The following is a 20,858-nucleotide window of genomic DNA, read 5'->3' on the forward strand; positions in this document are numbered from 1 at the left end:
AAGTCTCATGCTTGTTCCAAAATTCTTTCAACAGCATCCCAAATGGCATTAACAGACAGTTACAGTATTTTACTGTCCAGTGTATCTTCTCCTCCCGATGGACTTGTGTTTGGCGGGGAGCTCTGGGAGGGTATATTATTATATTTCTAGAGAGCGGCATCCCTGGTGAGGAAGGAATTGGCTTTTGGGGGGCTTTCCAGTCCACATCACTGTGCAACCTCAAGATGCATAGCTGCCCCTTGTACAAATGCAGGAGGAGCTCCAGGTGAGCACAGTGAGTCACCAGGAGGAGTCTGAAGCCTACTGCTCCCTGTGCCATGCTGCAAATCCTTCAGGTTACTGGGCAGATAGCTAGCTACGGCTGGCACAAGAAAACATCACTGAACTTCATAGGGAATCATTATTATTGGCAGTCATGAATTGGATGTGTGCTCTCCACCACCCCTGTTGCCCTGCTGAACTGGAGTTTGGGTCTGCAGGGCTGGTGGAGGACTGGTGCCTCTCTGCTCTGGGTGCAGAAAGGATAACAGAGCCTTTTGCTGCCATTCATGCCTGCATTTTTCAATAGAGGGTCCTCACTCCTGGGGAGCCAGCCAAAACCATGGGATGGCAGTTGGGTCTGGGACTCTGTCAGCCAGGAACACCTCAAATGCTGTTTGTTGAGACATTAGCTCCAGTGGCCAGCAAAACTTCTAGGAGTTCTGCAACTCATCCCCTCCAGCCACCCAGCATTCAGTCAAACTATGTTTCTCTGGTCTTCCTCCCACCAGCAGTGCTCTGTCTGTCACCAGTGCTTGGGTCTTCCGAGGGGAAAGAATGGAGTTGGTGCTCTATATATGCTGTCAACCACCAGCTGCCTCCCCCGTCAGTCAGCCGGGCACCACACATGCCCGGGGCTGTGCAACACGAGGCACTCACTTCAAGCAGGTACACCGAACAGCATGGCATTAGGTTGGGTGCTGGATGTATTTTACTTTGGAGTACTGTGATAACTTTCAAGCTTCCACTGTGAGGAGCAGTGATGAAGGAGAAACAAGTGTTGGAAATATGGCGACAGAGAATAATAGAGCAGCCTGAGCTGATCATACTCCAGCCAAAAAAATCTCCAAAGCAGCAAAACAGAGATGGATGAAGGATTGCCAGTGAGTCAGAGGGAAGGAACGGCAGCCTTGTCTCTTGTTGGAGCAAAGAATCTGTAATGGAAGAAGATTAAGTGCCAGGGAACTAATATCCCTCTGCAGTGATTGTTTGATCCCTCCTGTTGCCTCCAAAAAAGCAAGTTGCTGCTGGCTAGCAAGCGAGTGAAAAACGTGGTCCAAAAACTAATCCAGTCTCTTGTGCCAATAAGCGCATCTGTTGGTGTGTCAGTGTTGATCCTCCTTCAGTACATGCCACATGCTCGTTTCTTTACACAAGATGGGCTGGAAGGGCCATTAACTAGATTAGAAATTCTAAGGAACAATTAAAAAACATGCTGCTGCTTTGCTTTAATCTTCTCTCCTTTAGCTTCCAGGCTTGTTTTCATGCCGGTCTGACACAGTCCTAAGTTGCCTGCCGGGGGTAGGCTCTCATTGCATAACACGGTGGGTGCTGAGCTGTGTAACATCCTGCAGCAACTTAGCACAGCACGGCAGCCCGGGGGCTCTCCATCAAAGGAGTAACCCCAGCAGCAGGCAGGGTCAGAGCTGCGTTTACCTCTGGGGGGAGAAGGAATGAGCTGCAGAACTGTGCGACTGAGGGCAGTGGGGGGTTTGCAGCACAGGAGCAGCCCTGCTTGGAGCTGATGCCCTGAGTAACGTCTGATTGCAGGGGGTGTTTGCTGAGATGGGAAGCTGCTTCATAATTGCCACCGTATTGTACAAATGCGGTGGGAATTTCACAGAGGACATAACGTATTCTAAAATGACTTTTTTTATTCCTTGGGTAAGTGTTTTTCTCATGCAGAACAGCATTTATTGCTATTATTAATGGTCTCATTGGTCCTTGTGCTCATTCTGAATCTTTATGGTTACTGTTATTGTACAATACTGAAGGTACAGGCAGATTCTGCCTGCCTGCATAGCAAACAGTAGCAGTTAAGAATTGGGGTTTTTGCAGGTTTGGGCACCAAGGCATCTAGGCGTTCTCTATGTTGGTTTTTTTTTTTTTTTTTTTGTGCTGAAAAGCCTTTATCACTACATATAGCATGTAACAGCAAAATGCTTCCCTACTGTCGGAAATTAAGGGCACTATAATTGCTCTTTTAATCCCTTTGGGATTTTAGAAATGAATGCTGTAGTGTCCCAGTATTTCTGTAGGGCCATGTTTGCTTATCCTTTTTACATTCTACAAGATTTTTCCATATGGTTATAGCTTAGGATGCATTACAGAGGCCTTTCATCTTCCCCTGAAGCACAGGATGAAACAAGGGTCGTTGATGGAATGAAGCAGCGAGACCTGTGATCCTGTGCTCCGCTGCATCTGATATGGCCAATCCTGTGCTGCCAGGAAAGCCATCATCCCTTTTGGAACTAAATTACTTGATGGGGCTGCTTTAAAATTGGAGCTACACACATTTGATACTTTTCTGGATGAAAGAAGATTTGTCACTCTTCTTACTGTGGAGTGCCAACAAGGTTTAAAATCAATATCAGCCATGTTAAAGTGGGAAGAAAATGAAAGAAACAATTCTTCCACAGAGCCAGTCCTGCTTTCCTGCCTCTTCTGTAGCCGCAGAGATGTCTGCCAATTTTGGCATGAGAAGGCATTAAAAAGTTTTTAAATACCAAGAATTCTTCTTTATCTTTAAATGTAGACCAACGGGAATGCAGTGTAAATGGACAAAAGAGTGGAGTCGATCAAGCGGTTAATGTGGTTCTTCCTGCTTAACAAAACATACAAAATAGCCCGAGTGTGTTTGGGAAAGACTGGTGTGAGGCAGTGGGTGCTGCCTCCTGCCTGCTGAGCGCTAGAATTCCCGGATAAGCCTGGGGCTGGGAGCGAGCACAGGCCCAGCCTCTGGTTTGCCCAAATTCAGCCCAGATCATCGTCAGCTTCCAGTAGTCTAGGAGAGCTGAGCTGAGATGCCGGTGTCTCGCTTGGTCCAAGCACTGAGTACCTGTTGTATCCGCTGAGTCTAAGCATAATAAACTGTGGTCAATCAGGATCTTGGCACTCAGAACGCAGACATCTGAAATGAGCAGAGGCTCTCTCAGGAGATGTTCCTTCCAGCTATAAAAAGAGGGCATAGCTGCATTACGAGAGGGACGGTTAAATCATGGTTTTGGGGTTTTGTTTTGTTTTTGTTGTGTTTTTTTTTTCTTCCAAACTGCTCTGAAGCTTTGAAGAGGAAGCCATTATTGGAGTACATATTACTCTTTATTTTTTGTTTTATTTATTGCCTCATTTTCAAGTAATGAAATTCTGAACATACCTCCTCGCAAGTTGCTGAGAAAAAAGGAAATGCTAGAGGATTCTTAATGGTGCTAATAAAATCAGGCGAACGCTTTGCCAAAGAATATTTTTATTACAAAAATACCATTTTATTAATACAAATGGTCTTGATAGGACCACGCTTGTTGCAAAACAGTTTTGTTTATAAAAATATACAGACCAAATTATCTGGTACAAAATGTTCCATTTTCATCTGGTTGGAATAAGTGATGGGATTTTTAAATGAAATATATTCACCTAGAGTATGGTTTTGTATGTGGGTGGAAACTTCAGTCAGTGGGGAAAATGCAAATGGAGTGGTGGTCTACTTGGCACCTCTGCCCTTTTCTGCTTGGGAAGAGGCTGGGAGTTTGCTGCAGTGCCCAGAGCAGCCTCCTTTGCTTCCTCTGCTCAGTATGACCCGTTCTTAATGCCTTTCTTGGCTAGCAGGCGGCATGATTTGAACTGCAGGTTATTTCCTTTGGACTGAAGTGGAAAAAATGGGACCTGAAAGCAATGCATGATGATTGTGGCTGTGTGTGAGTGGGGATGTTCAGTCATTCACGCAGCCGTGGTGTGTGGGCAAAAATCTGTCCCTTTTACTCTACCCAAAAAACATAGCAGTTTGTTTTCACAGGGCTATGGGAGGCGTGGAGGCATGGGTTGATCCTTGGGTGGTAGTTTGAGGAGCTGAAAAGTATCCCATCATCCCCAGAGGAGGGGGTACCTGATGGAAGTAGCACCCAGAGCATAGGGTGAGCTGCGGTCTATACGGATGGGAGCACAGGCACACTGCCAGGTGCCTGCACACCCACGTCTATGCTGTCCTGAACAAGCTGTTTGCATGCCACAGGCTCCAACATACCTTAGTTTTGGTTTCCCATGCACGGTGTACCCCTAGCCTACCCAGCACACGCTGTCTGCAGGAGATCTGCCTGCTGGGACAGTGAGAGGGAGGGGTGTGCTGTGCTGCTGTGGTGACGTTTAATGAGCCACACATGGACACAGCCCGCAGTGCTATGTGTGCAGCTGAGCACTCGCACGTCCCGCAGTGCACGAGGGGCTGGTGGCACCCTGTGCTCACAGTGCTCAGAGCTGTGTCTGCTTCATCTGAGCTGCTTGTTTGCTTTTCCTGGAACTGAACCCCTGAAGGATGTAGCACGAAACTTCTAAACCCCAGCAAGGCCTCTCTGCCTTGTGATGCTTGTTTTCATTTTACTGTGGGCTGCCATGAAAATAATTTGTGATTAAAATTGAAAGCTCCCTTGCAGCTGCCAGGGTGGGGGGTGTTGAGGCGATCCCTCCGGGGGGACCTAACCCCCAGCCCTCAGCACAGCTCATTTTTCCAGCCGGATCCATGTGTGGGATCCATTCCCAGATCTCATCAGGGCAGACCGCCTCACACCAGCCCAGGGGTGGCCGGGGAGGAGAATGCAGCCCTTGTGCGATCCGCCTCTGCGCTGCCACAAGCTACTGAAACTCTTTGTAAGGAAGGGGGAAGCCTGATGTAACCAAAGCTCACAGGTTTGCGGTGAAAAGTCAGGACAGCAGGTCTTTGTGCACGGTGGATTTATGGCACGTAAATAAGTTAGTGTGCTAATTGTGGCCGGTGTCAAAGGTAGCAGGCTGGCTGTTAAGAAAAAAAAGGCTCACGGGGTGATTTATTCGGGTTATTTCACATGCACTTGTGTGAAATACGTTTATAGATCCTCTGCCTCCCTTCCCTGTACTGTAATAGTCAGAACAATGAGCAGCATTAAGTGCAGGCTGCCCACGCTTCCTCCCAGGAGTGCCGAGCTGCAGCAACCAGAAATCATTAAACTGGGAGAGAGAAAATGACTTTTGGCTGCCTCCAGCCCTCATGACAGTGTTGCTCTGCAATCTCTGTGCTGAATGGAAACTGTTTCCTTTCCACAAGCTCTAAGCTTACAGACTGGGTTTCCTGCTTTCCTGTTAGTGCCTCCACCTACCCAGACAGCTCTGACACTTCAGACTTACTGATCAGCTATTTTCTACCACAGCTCTTTTAGCAAAGGTTTTACACGTTGTTTTAACAGCTGACTAAGCAGTGAGCCTGCAAGTGAAATAAATGAATGTAGGGCTTTTTTTATTGGGCTAACTGACAAGGCTCTGTCTCAAAATGCCGAGGCATTTATCTCTGCAAGCAGCCTGCATGGCGGATGGGCTGGCGTTCAGCGCTGGGAGGGATGCTGTGCCAGGGCTCCAGTGGGGTGAAACAGCACGTGGATGCTTCAGATGCTTGAGGAGACGGAGGAGACCTGTGCCTAGGGGTACTTCCATGCACCCAAAAAAGGCGTGCACGAAACATCTGTGTCGTGAAGCAACAGTCGGAATATATGCTGAATATAAATCTCAGCTTTGAAAAAATCATGCATAGGAGAAATTCTACCGAGAGGGACTCTGTGGACCACAAATGCAACACTACAAAGTGATTTTCATATCAGAGAGCCTCCATCATCTCTGGATGTCCCAGAATGGCGCTTTCTGGGGCACTGCAGTCGAGCTGGAAGCAGCCAGCCAGCTCTGAACTGACTTTATGTATATATTTATGTCTCCCTGTACTGAGTTCTGTCCACAGTCAGGATAGTGCAATCATTCAGAGCACATTTCTATGGTGCTTTCAGCTCTCATACTCACTTTTGCACTTCCAATATATCTCGAACAATGAACCAAGCCTGTCTTCAGTTAGTGACGGATGTACCTTGAAATATTCAAAGTACTCAAAAAGTTCTTCTATCTTTGGTCTGATCCTCAGCCAATCTATGTCTAGCCTTGTTTAAGCCTTTGTTTTATTCAGATATTAGCACCAAAAGCATCTGTAGGTTTCCATTTTAACATTTGCTGATCTACTGGCCTTTACCACAAACAGATCTTCAATCATACCAGGGCTGGTGGGTGGGGAAAAGACTGGAAGATTGTGCAGGTTTAAGAAACTGGGAAAATAGGTGTCACTGGCTGGCAGTGGCACTTTTGTAGGTGTGTCTGTACCTGCCTCCATGGGCCTACTAGTGCTGAAGAACTCAGCAGCTGCAGTGTCCTTTGAGACTGGGATGAGGTGGCATTGCTGTTCCTTGGGAGGAAGCTTGGTGTGAATTAAATGCCTATGGAAAATGTTGGGAAGGCAACTCTGCAAAACTGAAACCATTTGCTTTTGTATTAGGGATCAGGCTTGTAGCCAGGTGGAAGGTTTGCCTCCAGAGCGTGTAGAACTGAGGATGCTCAGTGTCAGAGTTTCTGCTGAATGGGTCAATAAGCCCACCTCAGGTGAGGTGAGAATGTCTTTCATGGGCTGCCTGGGAAGCACTACTGAATGTAATGCAGCACTGACACTCCTGTGAATCGATTTCTCAGAATGCCATGCCAAGCAGATGAGAAGCCTTTGTCAGACAGTTTGGGTCAAGCCTGTCACCTGATACCTGACCTACAGCTTGTGGGAGCGGAGTGCAGTGGATGAAGTCATCAGAAAAGTGCAAAGGTCACGGGTCCTTGTGGGGAGAGGTGTTTGTGCAAGGAGAACAGTGTATTCAAAATAAATGATTAAATCAAAGATGCCAGCCCTGGGCAGATGTATCTCTGCGCTGTGTCTGGTGCCTGTGGCTGGGTGGCTGCAAGAGCTCTCACACCATGGGTTTGAAGTGTATGGTCACCACTCAGCATCAGAGAAGAGTGCTGTGTGCCTTTGCTCCTCTAACCTGGAGGACAAAAGCCTACGGTGAGAAGGATTTTTCAAAGCAGTGAAGCAGGCAAACAGAAAAAAGAAGGGAACTGTGGTGTTGCAGCTATTCATTGCATGTAAGTGAGGGTAGTTTTCTGCTTTTCCCTTCTGTATCTCCATGTTGATCCCAAGATTTGCGAGATTTTGGATAGGCTGGAAGTTCTTGTCTTTGTGGTTTGGACAAGGGAAGGAACAGGACTGTTCTGGCTAGGAAACTTGGGATATGAATAACACATTTGTGGGCTCCCCAGCAGGGCACGCTGACTGTTGCGTGTACCAGAACAATGTTGGTTGCTTTTTCTGGCATGGCATTTCAGCTCTGTGCCCTAACATGATTGTGAGATGGGGGCAGCATTTTGGAAAATAAGAATACAGAGATATGCAGACATCATTACTGTGAGGATTTGCTTGAAGAGCTGGAAAATTAAATGAGGAGAGTATAATGAGAGTTAAAAGAGTGATTTAGGAGCGTAGGGGCAGCAAGATGCCAAGGCTTTGGATAGATAAATGGGAGCAGTAATTTGGAGTAAATTGCAGTGCAACAGTTCTGTGCCACACATGCACTATGGGATTTTAAAAGTCACGCAAGTTTAGCCCCTATAATACTCAAGGCTAAACATGCTGCTGCTGCAGTAGCATTGCGCATCACTCACAGACTGTAGTACATTTGTGGCTTTTTAAAGCTGGGACAGTTTCAGATCTTCCACAGGTTAATCTGTTTATGGCTCCTGGATCCTTGTGTGGGAACGGCAGTAATGAAGTGAGGAGCTGAGAAGAGTCTGAAGAGTGAAAATCCAGAGATGGGAGAGAAGAAGTAGGAGGTGGGAGGTGTCTGTGAGTCTCCGAGGTGGTGGGAGGCAGTTCAGGGCAATGATGAGAAGCAAAAAGGCTCCGGTAAAGTGATATAGTCAATTTGCTCTGAGGCTAGGCAGGGGACCTTCTCTCCCAAGGTCTTCTCTGATACCAGGGGAAGCTGCCAATCTGGGACACATGACCCCATGGCCTTCAGCAGCTGGGGTTCATTACATCCCAGCCCATGCCAGACAGCCCAGCTTCCCTCTGGGGAAGGGGTCTTCTGTGCTTAATTTGAAGTTTCTCTTGTCATTTGGAGAGCACTGTGGGAGAAAAGGAGTTGTAGTGTGTTGAGCTGATGCTGTTTCTTGCTATTAATATCAGTGATATTGTAATTTTCATTGCTGTAAAGGTACTCAGAACACAGGGCCAGGGCGGACCTCCTTGGAATTAGAGGCAATTTTTTCTGTTTTCTTCTTTTTTTTTTTTTTAATACTAGAATGAACAAATGGGCTTTCCAGCAAGCAGCCTTTGCTTTTGTTGCCATGGTCTATCCTCTTTGCAGGAAAGCACTCGCTTCAGAAGGACTCTGCAGCCCTGCAGACTGGGAAGGGCTGTTCACTGAAAAGACAAAAAAAAGTAAAAAGCAGCTGCTGGAAGTAAGAGCTAGACTAATGTGGATGAAAGCATTTATGCAGAGCAGAGGTGGAGAATTCTGGATCTGTGGAGTGGGCGGAATTGTCCTAATGAATGAACAGTATGATGCTTGGCTGTCTCGAATAACAAAAAGGGAAGGAGGGTGCTAGGTTTTGATAGTACAGGCTCTGGAAAAAATGAGAAGCTGAGAAGAGAAGGAAATCATGGCTAATTTAAAACCGCCTTGGAGAAGCAGGTGGGAGGAAGACCTTGAACATTTGCTATACTACAATTTGAAAGTAAGGAAATGGAAAAACAAGAGTTGGAAGGCAGAAGGGGGGAGGGCTCTTCTCCCTCTCTCTCCGTAGTGAACAATGCCAATTCTTATGGAGAATATTAGGGATATTATGAGAAAATGCAGAGCTCCTGGAGTGAACTGTCCTAAGGGATGGGCTGAGGATAGAGGATGAAGCCAGTGGCTCTGAGAAATACAATGATGACACGGTGAGTCAGAGACACTTGCACCAAAATATTTACACTTTGCCTGTATTCTCAAAGCTCTCCTCAAGAAATGAAGGTAATCCTTCTTTGTCAGGTTTCAGTCGTACTATCAGGTGGTAGGTTAGGGGGGTAGATAGTAGCCAAAGGAGCTTTATCAGCTCTTCCTGCTGTTAATTGTTTGCTCCTGTTGACTTGGTTGGGTGTGCTCTGGGTGACTGACCAGGGAGCTGGGATGCCTCTCCTCAGTGAGCCTATATTTCCTTGAGCTGTATGCCTAGCAAGGCAGAGGTGACAGCTCCATTATACAAGTTGCATGTGAGAGTGGCATTGTGCCCTTCTTGAAAAGTTGCCTGGGCTCATATCTCACATTTTATACAAAGAGAGTGAGAGTCATCCAGAAAAAATAGGTAAAGCAGCCAATACAATCAGTTTCGATATATTATCCTTTCCTCAAAAAAACCTGAACATCTCTCCAAAATAATCAGAACTGGTAAATAACATCTACTCTGTGCAGAGGAAGTATGGCATGATGGGACTGCAGACGAGTTCCAAGGAAAACATTTGGAATGGTTTGGCCAGTAACAATAAACTAAACTGAAGAAAACTGGATGGTGAAGTTTCTATAGGCTACGCTGGTGGGGCACAGGACCTGCTGGCGGTGTGTGGCAGGCCACAGGATGTGATGGTGGCCTGGGGGAGGGCAGGCACATGCTGCTTGTGCTGGGCTCACTGCCTTGCCCCCTTCCAGACAGCATGTCCCAGCCACCAAGTCCAACTCGGGGCATGCAAGTGGAGCACTGTGACCAAGGGGCAGATTCGTGGTGGTTTTTCAGTCAAGTCCAAGTCATTGCAAAGAGGGGAATTTTGATGTTGTGAATATAAATACATCTGTTGTTTTTCTCTTTGCTGTCTGCTATGCCAACTATTATCTACTAGCATGAGACACGTACTCAGTTCATGATCTCAATACCAGCACTGAATGAAGATATAGCACTATATATGTAAAGACTTTCAAGCTCGGTGTAAAAAGGTGGTCTGAGGAAGTTCTGTAAGGTCCTGTGTTCTGCCTCTACCTTTCCCAAGCAGCATCAGGCTCTCCCACTTAGCCATCCCATTCTCAAAGGCATATAGACCTTCAGACATCTCTGGATATCTGCCCAATAACATTTGCATTTCACAGCCTGGCAGAGGCTGACCTGGCCCAAGGCAGGACGGCAGGAAGGCAAACAGCTGGCTGGTACAGGTTGATAGAGGGAGAGTGCTGCTCATGGAGGGCTGTTACATCCCCTGCTGCAATGCTGAAGCTCTGCAGCAGTCACACAGAGAGATGTCAGTTGAAAAGAGGATGATATTTGGCCTGTACACTTTATATTGACTGTGCACACCTGGTGGCGACAGGGGAGGGCTTCCACAGTGGCAGACATTTTTTACGTGAAAACAGTTCTAATGAAGCTCTTTAAGCTTACATTCATCTTCTCATGCTTTTCACGGAGCAGGAGGTGAAAAACATAGATCTGATTAACATTGCTGGATTTGTTCTGAAAATGACATCTTTGCAATGTGTTCTTGTCCTGACAGGAGGAGACATTTCAGCTCCTGTGTTCCTTTTCTCTAACTTTGTACGTGAAACACATCTTTCCGTCCAGTAGACTGTCTGCAAAGGTGTTTGCAACTCATCTCCAGGTGCCCACTCCCACCCCCAGCTTCTGGTACTGCTGCTCTTGCCTATGGCTGTGCATGGGGCAGCCCTGCTCCCCCCAGCTGGCCACATGCAGGGCTCAGTGCTGTCTTAGGATGCATGGTGGGGAAGGCGGCACTTGAGATGAGACATTTTTCCCCCAGGTTTTCTTTCTTCCACTTGTAGAGAGCCGGTCGAGGACACAGGGCTGAGAAACAATGGCATTGTGCCAGGGCAAGTGTCCCAGACTTGTTGCAGGGGGTGAGATCCTGATGGAGGAGGGAGCAGGATGGGAGGAACAGCCAAAACATCAAATGCTGATGGCCTTATTTTGGTCAATATCCCACTGAAGTCAATGGGATATCACTCCAGGAAAAACTGGATAAGGATCTCTGGATTTGGCAGCAAAGGAGGATCTGTCTTCTAGCTGTTTACTCTCCTGTCCAAGCCTGCTGTTGGTGACTTCATGATCGTTTCCAGAGCCTGCAGTCATGATGTCACACACCCGGGAGACTCTGGATTCAGGTGGTAAATTAGCAGCAGATGAATTCTTTAATAAACAAAGTTCCTGTTTTCATGCAAATGTCTCCAGAAATAAAGAATGAGAGGAGTGAGAAATATAGAAATTTATCATATAGAAGCTACGCTGTTTGGAAACAGATTTTTTATGAGTTTTCCAAGAGGCGCCAGCTGCTCTTTAATGTTTTCATTTAAGAGTTTTATGTATGAAAGCTCTAGCTTGTGTAAACAGAGAGGCTGAAAAAGTTGCAGGGATTGTTGTTAACGGCGGACCTCGCAGGCTGGGGATTTGGCTGAGACAAGACTGCAAGCGTCGGTACTTACACAGAGCATAGGTTTTAACATGTCTTGGTGACATCCCCCTTGCTCTTGTGATCACCCCCAAGAGACCCCATGTCTCTCCATCCTCCAGAGGCCCTGGAGAAGGTGGTGCTCCATCCTTCTGGGCTAAAGGGTCAGCCTTCTGCTGTGCAGATCCATCTTAGCACCTCCTGCGGGGGATCCCTGTCAGGAGCAGGCCTGGTGAGGGGCGGCCATGTTGCTGATCCCTCTGGCCTGTGGAGAAGCTCCCATCAGCCTTGGTGCACTGTGCTGCGGTGCTCCCTGCCTTTGCTGACATCCATCACCCACCCCTATTACTTAATCTGCTGTTTTAGGGAGTGCCTATTGTGTACCACGATTCCTATAATTACATTATTTGGCTGGAGAGAGCACTGGGGCCCATCATGTGCGATGTGCTGGTGGGCTCCCTTTGTTTGGCAATTAGCTCTCTATGGGTGAAATGCATGGCACTGTATTAAAAAAAAAAAATAAAAAAGAGGTCATTTAAGCAAGAGCAGCATGCGCAAAGCAGGCAGCTGTGCACAGAACATTTCTCAATATGGAGACCTGAGCAGTGATCCCTGGCGCTGCTGCTCACCATTTTGCTCTCATGTTTTTATGCAGCATCTTTGTTTGCTCGTCTACAGGAATACTCTGCCTCTAGCCTGTCTGTTTTTGAAAAGGTGACTGCTGATGACAGCTAAGATAACAAGAGGGTGGTATTTTTTTTTTCTTCATGAGCACGCCTCCGGTTCTATTAATAAAATCCTGAATTTGACTAGTCCTTCTGAGAACTCCCGGCCTCTCTCACCCATTCAAAACTGTATTTTTAAGCTGTTGTAGGTGGATTGTCGACAATGCTTGTTATGCAAACTCTGAGCACTGGCTTCAGGAGCTTCTTGGAAACCTGCAATGAGTAATCTTCATGCTTCTGCCAGGTCTACAAAGAGGGAGGGTGCAGTTTTGCCACAGGTAGGTTAACAAAATAAGTGCCAATTCATGACAAACCCACTGCCAAAAATACTCACATCAAACCTTGGAAACAATTAGAGGGCATGATGAGACCCTCACCATTAAACCGGTATTTGAAACTGCTGTTTTTTTTTTTCACTCAGGAAAAAATGATCAGATTATTTGTTCTCTGGTGTTGTTTGTAGGTTGGTTTTTTTCGTTTGTTTGCTTGTTTGTTTTTTTTTTTTTGTTTTTACCACTCAGAGCCAGTGGCTGTATTTAAAAGGGTATGGTTTGTTTCTTTAGCTTTTGTGTGAAGTGGGCGTAAGTCCCATAAGAGTTTGATGCATATCACGGGGTTGTAAAGTGCAAGATGGCCATCAGTATGGGAGGAACTTTGGTCAGTACTAATCCAGACTGTGGGGACTTGTGAACTAGAGGTTAAGGTAACAGATTCCTGATACCACTGCTGTCCCTGCTATAACAAGGAGGCTCCAGAATATGGAACGGGTTTCTCCTCCAATGCAGGTAAAGCATGAAGATACATCTCTTGAGCCCCCTTCACTCTGGAAGCAGGAGGTCAGCAACACTTTTCTTCTCTCTCTGTACAGAGAGTTAAGATCATTTTGGTTTGAGACATTGCTTGTGAGAGCAGTGCATCAAGGCTCATAGGCAGCTGACAACTTGTGAGGCACTGCCAAGTGCCACATGGGACATGATGGGGTGATGTTGCATGCCTTCTGTTGCTTTCTCTTTAAAGCACTCTGTGTTGTTGTCGGGTGTCACACCCAAGTACCCAGAACAAGCCACATCTTTGCATCATATTGGTATTCACAAGCTGGTAATACCCATCAGTCCACTAGCTGGAAAGCCCCATCTCTGTGCAGTGTTGCTTATTACTACACTGTAGCTCATAGTTCTTCAGAAGGCAATCCACCCTGTGAATCTGTTTTCTAATGCCACAAGTCCCTGTGCTCCTGCCAGTCTGCTAGTTCCATCGTCCCTGCCTCTAGTGAGTCAACAGCCATCTGTGCACACAGAAAATCAAATAACTTTTGGGTTAAGAGGGCTTTTTGTCATTTATAATGAATCCCTCTGTATCACCCTATGTGGTATCTAGTGATGTCCAAGATTAAATCGAGAGAAAAGAGTGCGATCTGAAGCCATCCATGGCAGCCTGGTATCACCTTTCTGTCTCAACTCACTTCAGCAGGCTAGCTGAAATGAAGCAGTTTTCTCTGTGCTTCATGCCAAACACTATTCTTACTGAAGCAGAGGGAAGTTTTGTTTTTCCCTAAATAGGAATGATTTGGCCTTTGGTGGTGCTCAACTGGAAAGAATCCAGCGCTCTTCTGATCTTGTCAGAATGGCTGAGATGATCATAAATCATAAGGGCTGCTCCAGAAATATTTTCCCTGGGCTTGATTCTCCATCCCACCATGCTGGTATAATGAAAAGAAAAAATGAGCCCACCACTGGTGTAATTTTACTGATAACCACTCTCTTTCCAGGCAATCTTTGTGATTAATTTTTCTCACAGTCTCTCTTTTTTTTTTTTTTTTTTTTTGTCTCATAGGGCTGTTCAGATTTTTTTCCTCCTCTCTCCTTCCATATGGGGAAGAATAAAGTGAAGAAACAACATTTTCAGAGAAGAAAGACTTGGAAAGAGTTTTTGTTTTCTGGGAGTCTGCTACAGCTGTTAATTTGTGGAAAACCTCAGTGGAAAGTCAGCAATATGGCAGAATCACTTTACACGAGAATTCAGTGATGGCCTTGCTCCAAGCCCTGGCTGTTTTAGGTTCTTGGCTTGCACAGCCAAACCTTCATGTAGTGTCATGCTTTTTTATAGATAATGTTGATGCAGCTGTGGAAGGCTCTGATGTTCATTTTTTTTTTTAACATGGAATTGTCGTCATTCAATCAAGCTTAAGTATCGTGGAGCTGTGATGTTGTTTGTCTTTGGTTGTTAGATGTTGGTGGATGAGTCCAAGACGGGCTGAGATGTTGTTTGGGAAAAAGAAAAGACTCCCTCCCTTCCTCCCTGCCTTCTCCGCAGAAATGCACACAGACCAATAACTTCCATCCAAAAATGCAGGAATGCTGAGAAAAATTGGAGCTCGGCTTGAACATTGCAGGCTGGGCCCCCCCGCCTCTCCAAAGCACGCACGCTCTTCTCTTCCTGTAGACTTTGTTCCTCTCCAGCATTTGTCATGCATAGTTGGTGGCACATCAAGATTTTGAATACTGTACTGAATGCAACAGCCTCTTTTTTTCTTGGATGGACATTTTGTTTGTGGAGAATACAGCATGGTGCTCAGCTGTCTGGGCAGAAATGAACATTGAACGAAATGAAATTTTCAGCTATGTGACAGCTATTAGATCAGAGATTAGTTTTCCAGTAGAAATGTCCAATTATTTAAACCTCTCTAGTAGATGAAAGAGCTTTTGACAATCTGTTTTGCTGAAAAGCTCTGCAATTTGTTTGGCATAGATTAGATGACCTATTAGAGATGAGTAAAAGGGAAAAGGATTTATAATTAATGTCAGCCCAGCTGTTAACTTGGGGAGTATTGCTGAGTTGTAGCACAAGATGTATCGTTCAGCTATTTCTGCAGTGACGATTCATGTGTATATCACAGTGTGTGTCAGCAGCTTTCTGTGCAGCTGTGTTTGGTTGCAGGGACTAGAGTTCCCCATTCCCAGGTAATGCATTAGCATGCACTGCTGCTTTTCCAAGGCCCTGCCTCCTTTTTGAAGGCAGACTTTTGTGAATGGGTAAGCCCCATGTTTTTCCAGTGCTACCTTGTCACACAATGACTGATCCACTCACCTCCTTATCTCTGAGCCATATGACTTTGAGTGTATCTTCCTTGCCAACTTGGCTAGGTATCGTGTTTCTTTCCCGGAGGGTGACTTAGGGCAGAACCCTTGAATCCTTCAGAGTTTCCTGGAGCACTTGGAAAGAAGAGGAAAACCAGAGATGGGCCAAAAAGAAGCAGGCAGAGAAAGATGAAAGAATTTGGGGGTGGGAAGTACTCGCTTTTGGAATGATCCTCCTCCTGGATGGCCTAAGGCAAAGTAATTTACACTTTTCGGCAACATGCAGAATTGCCCAGCCCTTGCTCTTATGAGTAAACATTTCAAAGGTGCCTGCAGGGCCCTCTATTTATGTTTTTATAAGCTACTTAGCCTCCTTTGAGTCTCAGGCTATATCCCCACTGCCAATAGTGGAGTTAGCTCGAAGTACAATAGTGTCTTTTGCAGACACCTGAGCTAGACTGAAACAGCTACTTGAAGTAGTTTACTCCACGGCAGTGTATGTGTCAAAGCACTGTACCTTGCCTGCTGCATTATCTTTCTTGCGCCAACTCTTGTTTCAAGTAAAGGCTTTCACTGCAACCCTGCCTTCTCTGCAGCCGCCTACTGAGGCTCAAGACATAGCACAGCCACAGTAGGGTATGGGGTTCAGGAGCTGGATTCACTTTGGTGCTTTTGAAAACTTTTTATATGGCTGAACCCACAATCTCTGTTAGCACTGTTAAATGCTTTCCTGTTTTCCTCTTCCCCTTGAACTCACTCTGCTGTTCTAACTGAGAATCGTGTTCTGTTTCTAATGACAGAGCAAAGGTGCCAAAATATTTCAGTAGCTCCCCTAGGAACATCTGCAACTTCTTTAGCTATTTTCACAGCTGGCCATAACTTCATGTTATTTTTGAATGCTCATAGCGCCAAATCTGGGATGCTGGAGGAGAACAATGGCTAATTTCCTTGTATCGGAATTTAGAATTTGCAAAAAGATGCACTAGCAACTTTGAACAAATGCTGAGAGACAGAACTATGAGGGATTTTGTCATTTGAAAGGCGAAGTTGCTAAACTCCAAACAGAGCTTAGACTGGTGTTCTGACATATGGTAAAGCTGGGGTTTGGTGAGGTCAAAACTTACAGAAATTTCAACTGATAGTGCAACTACTGCTGGGATTCATGCTGCCCATGTAGCAGAAGCTCCATTGGATCACTGCCTCCAGTATGGTTGCTGTCATCTTTGATGGAAATAGGAAGAGTAAATTCTTACAGCTGTAATGTGAGACTGAGTTCTTGGGACTGGAATTAAGTCTGGGAGTTTGAACTTCCACCCAGTAAAATTCCTGTAGACCTTTAATTGCCGCTGATTTATTACCTGCTAGTTGTGCTTAGCTGGTCTGAAAGTGAAAACAAGCTCCAGGTATTTAATCAATATATTGATCTATTGCTCATAATTTGTGCTGCACCTCTTCACTCCTGATACTGGTCTATCAAAACATGTAAAAATATGCTGGAAAGATTCCAGCTTATTTAACCACTAAGAAATGTATAAGAACCAAAAAAAGTCTGAGGCTTATCTCACCCACAACAACTGCACCCTGACCCCCAGTGAGTGATAGGCTGTGCCCTGTTTCTCGAAGAGGCAGATCTGCAGTTGTGATATGAGCATGGATAAGAGAAATGCTTGCAGAGTGAGAAACAGAGAATAGACTCATAGAATCATTAAGATTGGAAAAACTCTCTAAGATCACCTAGTCAAACCATCAACCCAGCCCCACCATGGCCACTAACCATGTCACTCAGTGCCACATCCACGTGTATGTGGAACACCTCCAGTGAAGGTGACGCCACCACCTCCCAGGGCAACCTGTGCCAGTGCCTCACTGCTCTTTCTGAGAAGGAATGTTTCCTAATATGCAACCTGGAGCTCCTCTGGTGCAACTTGAGGCCATTACCTCTCATCATATCACTAGTTTCCCCCAGCTGACTGCATGCTTTCTCAGGAGGTCTCATCTCAGCATTGGTGTCTTTTGCCAACAATATGGGCAGGCTGCAAAGAGCCACCATCTGTATCTGCTTCTGAAGAAGTCTTTGGTGGTCCACCTTTTGGGGAAGATAGAGCTGATGAGTGAAGGATGTGGGTAGTGTAGGACAGTGTTACGTGCCTTTTCCTGAAGACGGAAGACACTGCTTCCTGAAGATGCTGCTTCCCAAATGCTCTATCTGTGCATGGCCCCCTGCCAGCATGTTTGTGCACTGATTAGATCTGAATGTGAGGTTTCTCACCGTTCAGGAGAAACAGTGAGGTGGAGCAGAGCTCAGGGTTCCTGACATGCACTGCTATCTCCAGCCAGGCTGCTCCTGTGTCCACTGCTGGCAGAGCGCCCTGCATCCCTGTTGCCTGCACTGTGCCCCCAAGTCATAATTCCTTCAGATTCAGAGAGGCTTCTTACCGTATACCTGGGAGTGGGAGGAAAATATGGCTCATCACTTTTTTCCATTCTCATGCCAATTTTGGTGCAATATAAGGGACTGCCCTGTCAAACCCAGCGGGAGCATAGCCAGCAATTGCAACTCAAGCCAGCACATTGCTGAATGTGACAAAATCCAACAGAAATCTTTAAAACTCCCCAGATTGCTTCCATTGCTGCAGTTAATTTTTTGTCCATGACTTTTCTACAAAACCAGATACAATTAAAACATGCAATTCAAGAAGCCTTAGTGCCTTGACCTAAGTGCTAAGGTATTGCATGAGCTGCCTGCCAGATACCACAGCCCCTGCCGTTGGAGACAGGTAATTAGGTCACCACTTGTGAACTTTTGACACATGCAGACTTATGGCCTGATAACAAGCATGCCTTCAAGCAAGTCAGGGTAATACGCATATCATCATGAATCTAAGGAGCACTGAACTCTAAACAGTCATTTAGAAGAAAATGGCTTCAACCCTTTGCATTTTAATCCTCCCTGAAGGCACAGAGCCAGTCTAGGGGATGTCTTGCTAGAACTGTCTGAGGGAGCTGAGAGCTGCTGTGCTGTTGCAGTACCATGCATGGTCGTTCACTTGAGTCTGCATAGACATGACTGCAGAGTACGTTCTGACAACCTCCACACGGGCAAATGATGTGCTTTAGCACTTTAGCGCCCTGGCAGGAGGAGTGAATCTGTATGCCACAGAAAGCTCTCAGAGGCAATGCAGGACCATGATAGAAGAATATGGCTAAAAGCCAAGCCTGGCACAACCACGGTTCCAGATGTGTGCAAAAGCCTCTATGGGAAGTGGGGAGGTGTCTTACATACGTCTTCTATCATTCTCTGTAAATGGAAAATGTGGATGCTGGTCACCTCACCTCCCTCTCTCCTTGCTTTATTTGAGTATTCTGCATATATTTTCCTTGTCCTGCATCTCAAGATGCTTTCCCATCAGCTCATGCTGTTATGTCACTCTCCAGCGGGTGATCTCAGTACGACCAGGAAACACTGAAGGAAAATGAGATGCAGATGTGGTAACTGCATTAATATTCCCCTTCAGTGCAGTTGCCATTGGAGAGCCTGGACTGCTGCTTTGACTTTGTTCCTCCGCAGAGCGCGCTCACATTAAAACGTCAATCTTATCTGCGTTTCAGTTCAGCATGTCTGCCCCTGTGGAACAGATCGTTCAATGCACTTACATCCTTCCCAGCCACCCTCCAAGGGGATGACTCAGTCCGTAATGCAGCACATCTGGTTGGGACTACAGAGGACACTGGAACCTAGCAGGGGCTTGGATCTGCCGCTCAGTTATGTCATGTCTGAGCATTGCTTGTTTGTGTATTTTCAGAAAACCCAGATAAAAGAATATGAAAAGAAAAGAGTAAAAAGGGTTTTGTCCATAAATTACTAGTGACCTCAAAGCTCCCATGCTGGAAAAGTTGCTATGTGATGCAATGCCAGTAAAATGGAAGCCACTGTAACTTCACAGAAAAAGCAGTGATATTTCTGATTAATTGCTGTGCTTTTTGAGGTTTCAGTAAAAATGGCTGCTGATTATTTCTGAAACTTACGATGACTGTCTTAGTGCATAACCCCTTCTTAACATCAATTTGGCAAACAGAAAAGGAAATATATCATACGATATTCCGCTTGTAGGGCCAAGTTCTGTCATTTATCTGCTTGCAAAGCCGCTGTTGACTGCCTTGGGATTTCTCCTTGCAGAATGATGGTAGGACACGATCCAGACCCAATATAAATGTAACATATGAACCAGTATATCTTCAGATGGAGAAAACGTGTGTGGAATTTCCCCGTGCTGTCATGTGTATGCTTTATAGGGCAACTACATCCACTGTTATTGAAAAGAAGCACAGATGTCTGTGGTTAGACATCAGTGACTTGTGGGAGGGAAAAGAGGGAAACTGGAAGACTTAGAATTTGTGCTTGATTGGTTTACTGAGAAATATGGGGCAAGAGAAAGGAAAACAGTTCAGAATAGAACTGTAAGGAAGGGAAATTGGTATTGCTGGCAACATTGATGAAATATCATGTCCGTGCCAGGAGAGTATAAATTATGGGTTTCCTGACAGAAAACGTTGATGAGGCTAGTAGGGGGGGAGTCCGAGGAAAATGCATGCATTTTGGCAATGACTGAAAATAACCATGAAGCCTGAAGCTTGTAAACCTAGGAATTCTGAAATCAATAACTTTAAGAGTTAACAGTTGGAGAGTGACAGCCCCATGAGGACCATTTGCTTTTCAGATCTTGAGTATTCTTGCCTATTTTAAGTCCTCAGACTCACTGCTGGCCATATAACATCTTGTGAGGTGGTGGTTATCTGAGATAGCAGCCTTCATTTAAGCAGCAGTCATGGTGGCTGCAGGAAGTGCTGCTGGCAGTGGAATGTTTGGTTACTGGCTCTGCTTTGGGTAGGTTTTGGGTTGCACACATCTCTGCACTACCTAATTTATGCCTTCCTTAGGTGAGCTGTGTGCCACCTCTGTTTGTCCTGTACTTTTTTTTCCTAATGCTCTCTCTGCAAGAAGAAATGTATACAATATAATACTGTGTTTCTGTAGAGTTTCCTGCTCAAATCTATACCATGGGACATGCTCTGGAGGTTGCTTTGTTGAAAGCCCTGCTCAGAGCAAGGCTAGCTTCACATTGAGACTAGAATATTCAGGGCCTTGCTCAGGCACATTCTGAATATCTCCAAGGATGGAGATTTCAAAGTTCCCCTGGGCTGTAGGCCTGCTCCATCAAGTAGGACGATCTTTCTTTATAACATTCAGTGTTTGGTGCTGATCCAGATTTTAGGCCTTTACAACAGAGGATGCTATTTATTGCCTTTGGGGCAGGCTTGGGCTGCTTGAGTAGAAGCAGATGAAGGAAGGTTTTCTTGGCCTGACAGCAAACCTCAGTGTCAGCCCAAAGAAACTTGATCTAAAGAGGTTTCCACAAAGGCGAGCCTCAGGCTACCTGGCAGAGAGTAAGAGGCTCCTGTGGGGAATGGTTCAGAGCACCTCTGTGAAGCTCC

At 45.8% G+C, this 20,858-nt stretch overlaps 1 long non-coding RNA gene across 2 annotated transcripts in view; it reads left to right on the forward strand.

The window, feature by feature from the left end:
* LOC116228244 (uncharacterized) overlaps nt 1-20,647 on the forward strand; it is a 31,648-nt gene extending 11,001 nt beyond the window's left edge. For both annotated transcript variants that reach the window (XR_016464203.1, XR_016464204.1), the window contains exons 2-3: nt 12,429-12,566; nt 14,122-20,647. This is a non-coding gene — a long non-coding RNA (uncharacterized LOC116228244). The remainder of the gene's footprint in view (nt 1-12,428; nt 12,567-14,121) is intronic.
* Nucleotides 20,648-20,858: the final 211 nt, after the last annotated feature.

Source organism: Phasianus colchicus, chromosome 2 (assembly GCF_987193195.1).
Source record: "Phasianus colchicus chromosome 2, bPhaCol1.hap1.1, whole genome shotgun sequence".
NCBI lineage: Eukaryota > Metazoa > Chordata > Aves > Galliformes > Phasianidae > Phasianus > Phasianus colchicus.